The sequence below is a fragment of the Triticum dicoccoides genome, chromosome 5A (genome assembly GCF_002162155.2).
Source record: "Triticum dicoccoides isolate Atlit2015 ecotype Zavitan chromosome 5A, WEW_v2.0, whole genome shotgun sequence".
Lineage (NCBI taxonomy): Eukaryota > Viridiplantae > Streptophyta > Magnoliopsida > Poales > Poaceae > Triticum > Triticum dicoccoides.
This window is the reverse complement of record NC_041388.1, coordinates 530,581,088-530,586,617: the sequence shown is the minus strand read 5'-3', so window position 1 is coordinate 530,586,617 and position 5,530 is coordinate 530,581,088.

The window sequence follows — 5,530 nt, the reverse complement described above, 5'->3', positions numbered from 1 at the left end:
CCCCGTAAAGACCACTTACACCAGTGCTAGGTTGGCAAAGATATACATGACCAGGATCGTATGTTTGCATGGAGTTCCGAGGAGCATCGTATCAGATAGAGGAACCCAGTTTACCTCAAAGTTTTGGAAGCAGTTGCATGAGACTTTGGGTACTAGGCTAGAATTTAGTACAGCTTTTCATCCGCAGACAGATGGACAGACTGAGAGAGTCAATCAGATTTTGGAGGATATGCTGAGAGCTTGTGCGCTAGATTATGGATCTAGTTGGGACGATAATTTGCCATATGCAGAGTTCTCTTACAATAATAGCTATCAGACCAGTTTGAAGATGGCCCCTTTCGAGGCTTTGTACGGAAGGAGGTGCAGGACACCGTTGTCATGGAACGAAGTTGGAGACCGCCAGTTGTTTGGACCAGATTTGATTAAGGAGTCTGAACAGAAGGTGAAGTTGATTCGTGATAGGCTCAAGGTAGCCCAGTCCAGGCAGAAGAGCTACGCAGATTCTAAACGCAAGGAGACAATTTACGAAGTTGGAGATAGAGCTTATCTTCGAGTATCCCCACTTCGAGGGATTAAGCGCTTTGGAGTTAAGGGGAAGTTAGCGCCACGATTTGTAGGACCATATCGAGTTTTGGAGCGTATGGGAGAAGTGGCCTACAAGTTGGATTTGCCAGAAGGATTAACAGGAGTTCATGATGTGTTTCACGTTTCTCAGTTGAAGAAGTGTCACGCGGAGATGGCTGACATACCTTTGAGAGACACAGTGCCATTGGAAACAATTCAGTTGGATAACAATTTGACCTATGAGGAGAAACCAGTCAAGATTCTCGAGTTTGCCAGCCGAGTTACTCGTAGCAAGGTTATCAAGTTTTGCAAAGTTCAGTGGAGCCACCACACGGAGGATGAAGCCACCTGGGAGCGAGAGGAAGATTTGCTCAAAGACCACCCTCACCTATTTTCTAGCCAACACGAATCTCGAGAGTGAGACTCATCTTAAGGGGGGTAGGTTTGTAACATCCCAAATTTTCAATTTGGAATGTTATACATTAGATCATCATGCATATCATATTTTATTTTGCTTTTGGTTTTGATCCTAGAAAATCCTAAGCAACTCAAGGACCCACGGAGAGAGTTGGGGATTTCGTTATTTACATATTTGAGTTTTCTCAAATTATGTAAACAGGATCATTTGATTTTATTTATTTTATCATCAATTATTTCTATTACAAAAATATGAGTGCGGGAATAAAATGACTTTCCCAAAATATAGAAATATTGAGGATTTAATAAAAAAAATCAAATAAGATTTATTTTGGAGTTTTTCGGTATTTTATTTGAATTTAGGAAAAATGCGCGTTTTTCAAAGTCGTAGTTTGGGCCCACATAAATGTTCAATTTATCGGGCTTGATTTCAGAAACCCGGGAAAATTTATTTCGTGATTTTTGGAGTCGGTTTAGTATTTCTTTTTATTTTTCTTCCGAGCGAAATTATTAAAAAAAGAAAAAAAACGCGGAACCGACTTTGGGCCGTACTCGGCCAGGACTCCGCCTGGCCGGGGCCTTTATAAGGCGCGCCCGAGGCCCGAGCCGAGCCAGCCCACCACCGCCGCCCTAACCCTAGCCGCCGCCAGCCGCCGCCGCCGCCGCTGGAGTTGCGCAGCCCGAGGTTCGCCGCCGCCTCGTGTTCCGTGCTGTTTAAAAAAATGTTCGTCATTTTTCTTTTTCATCGGATTTTTCCGCGGTTATTTTCTGATCACGATTTCTGATCCGATTTTCGTTTTGGTATAACTTTTCGCTCGTTTGTCGGAATCAGGCGATTCAAGTGCCTGGAGTTTCGTCTCGAAACCCTCTTTCCGAATAATCAACTTAAACATGTTTTTGCTACTGTAAAATTTGCCCTAGATCCAGATTACTAGAACGAAGTTGCTTTCTTTCGCCGTTTGATTTCTTTTGCTTCGTTCGATTTGATTCTTTTGCAAACCAGGGTTCTTAAGTTGAACTTTCTGGTTAGATCTTCTATTTGAGTTTTACCTGTGCATTAGATGAGTACTTATTGTATGCTTGTTGTATGTCTGCGATAGAATACCCGGAGTGCGCCGCCTGTTACTTCGAATCTCTAGGTTTCGCGGATCATCGGCAAGGCAAGTAACACTTTGATCATGCCTTTTTCTACAACCCAGTTTTATTGCATTAGATCAATCCTCACACATTGCATGAATAGGATCTAATTAAATTGTGGGATGGGAAGTAGATGAGGTAGTACCTATTACCTGTTTATTATCAAACCTTTGGGAGTTACTTCTATGTTTGCTTATTATGCCATGCTATGCTAGTAGACGTGGATTGGGTGAGTGATATCCATGACAGATGTGAGATTGTTAATTAATGGTTTATCTAAGGTGGCAACCTAACATACATCTAGGTGGATTGAGGCACCTTGGGTTTCCAGGACTTGCCTGTTTTTCTTTTGGACCGCCACCCAGGCTCAAAGGGATCATGAGATTATTCATACTAGAAACTTCCGTGTGCAGCCACAAGCCATTATGGGCTCTGGCATAGTTGACTAAGTTGTGCGAACTCTTACAGACTAGCAGATGTAGGGGATGTAGGTGGTACGGTCTACCTGATCGTAAGGTGCTAGTGCTTCTGAAAGACTATGTCTCGGTCATCCGTCTTCTCAAACACCCTGTAGTGCGAGAAACCAAACGGAGGCGATCGAGTCTTGTGGGGAAAAGTGCGCAAACCTCTGCAGAGTGTAATAAACTAATCATGGTTAGCCGTGTCCCCGGTTATGGACATCTAGAGTATCTAGTACCTGGATTATCATGTGAATCTCAACATGTTACTCTAAAATTAATTTTGTTGGGTTTTAATGATGTTACTTAATTGGGATTGAGAATGCTGTCAACCATTCTCAATGTTTAACAACCACCATGATAGTAATTAAATTTATTCCTTTGAAGTAGGGAAAAATTGGCTTTACGCAAAAACTGTAACCATAGAGCTTTCCACCAGCCAAATATGCATATAGTATAGTTGTTGCATTCCATTACTCTCTATGTGTTACCTTGCCAGCATATTCCATGTGCTGACCCGTTTTCGGGCTGCAACGTTAATGTTGCAGACTTTTCAGACGACGATTAAGGAGTTTTTAGGTCGTGGTTCTATACTCAGTGATGCCGTTGGAGTTGATGGACTCACTTATCTTCCAAGCCTTCCGATGTTATCGTTATTAGATGGCCTTAAGCCATACTTATTGTAATAAGTTCTCTTTTAAGACACTCGATGTAATAAGTGTGTGATTGCTACTCCGCTATAATCCTCCGAGTACTGTGTGGTGTCAGCATTACTGATCCAGGGATGATGCCGGAGCACAGAGATCAGACTGTTTGAGGTCTGGTCGCTACAACGGTTGTAGCTCCTCCCTATGGCCATGGTTGTAGCACGGGCATCTCGGACCTCCCGACATTTTGCCTGACGCCGGTTGCAACAAAAGGGGAAGAGAGGAGGAGGAAAAGGGAAGAGAGGGAGAAGGAAGAAAAAAGAGGTGGGAATGCGAGCGGGGCTGCAACCTCTATATCCATGGCCAACGACGAGCTGCTCCACGCGCTACAATGAAGGAGGCGAGATAGGATCAAACGGAGGCAGAAGGAAGAAGAAGCAAAGAAAAAGAAAAAAAAGTAAAACACGTTTGGGTCAACAAAGCGCGTGTGTGCCAGCGTGTCCCGCGCGTGAAAAAAAGGAAGCGATCGGCCGAGCGCTTCGTCCGGCGCACCATCCCCAAACACTTACCAAAACAAAATTGAATACCGAGGGACAGCTAAAACGACCAATTGTATCCACTGTCCAAACCCCGCCCACTCGTGTATACCAAGGGAGCTCATCGAGAGTGCTACGGCGTCATGGAGGGAGGACTTGTTCGCTCGATTTTTCACCCCTTTTGACGCAGAACATCTACTCAGAATTCCACTATGCACTAGTAGAATCTCAGACTTTTGGGCGCGGAACAAAAAACATCGAGGCATATTTACAGTCCGCTCGGCCTACCGCATGATTGTGAGAACAAAACTTAACATAGAAGAATGGCTTGAAGAAAGGGTAGGCTCATCTCACACTACTTCAGAAAACAGTGAGTGGAATTCGATATGGAATGTTTAGGTTTCATCAAAACTTCAAGTGTTCATTTGGTGACTAGCGCAACACTCAATTTCATCTGGCGAAGTGCTTCATCGCAGGAACATGGCTACCGCGGGAGCATGAGCTCCGTGTGGGGCGCATGATACTTGACGGCATGCTGTTTTAAGTTGTCCCATGTCCCGTTGTACCTAGGCCCTATCTTTGGATCCCGTGGTCGAACAGTTGAGTATGAACCAGAAGGAGAATGCAAGGCATTGTAGATTCACCATGCATGCCACTCTTCAGACTAACGATTTTGTTCGGCTTATGGTCACATTATGGGTGATTTGGGGGGCTTGAAGGTAAGCTCGACAGAATGGTATATTTCAAAGCCCCCGTGCTATCAATGGTTTCATCACATTTTACCTGGAGGAAATTCAAAGGTTGGCAAAACCTACGCGAACTGCTTCTACTTGGGTTGCACCAACTAATAACAGGTGGTTATCCTCTCTAGTAAGCTTTTTGAAAGTGAACGTTGATGCCACGGTGGGACAGAGTGGAACTCATGGGGCAGTGACGACAATGAGTAGAGATTAAAATGGGGTGTTCAAAGGAGCCTTGACAATTGTCTTCCCTACTATTTCAGACCCAACTACACTTGAAACTATGGCGGTGAGAGAGGCATTGGCTCTTTCAGAAGATCTTTACAATCAACGCATACATGTGGCCTCCTATTGCAAGATTGTGGTGGAAAAAGTCAGGAGTGGAAGTTGCGCACAATATGGTGCAATCATTCGGGAAATCAAATAACGTGCTAGTGATGTTATTTCATGTAATATGGTCCATGAATTTAGGAGTTCAAACTATGAAACTCACAGTCTAGCGAAGCATCAAGCATGCATTAACTTTAGGGGTTGGCCACCATGTTTGGTTAGGTTAGCCCAGTAAATTTCCTTTCATCCTTGTAAACGTTGTGATGAATTAATAAAGCTTCGCGAGATTTTCTCAAAAAAATTAACTTGTCTAAAAAAAGTAGATTTGGCTAAAAAAAGTAAAATTGCCTCAAAAATAGAAAATGTTCTTAAAAATGGGAACATGGTACCCCGCAGCCGATTGAACGTCAGTCGTGATCTGGTGGTTTTTTCTGATGTTGCATGCATTCGTCCAACACATTACAATCTCATATTTGTTTGCTCCAAGCATACAATGATCTGCTGCTCTAGGTGTCAGCTTCAAATGTTGCATTCATGTTGCAGTTTGTTTTTTGCATTGATGCAAGCATTAGCTTGTGTGTTGAATACGTGCACCAATAGAGATTTGTGAACTTTTGGCTTTTCGTGAGACAGGATGAAACCTCTCGATGGGACTGAACGATGATGACCTAAGCACTTTCACACTTCGGTGTCACCAATTG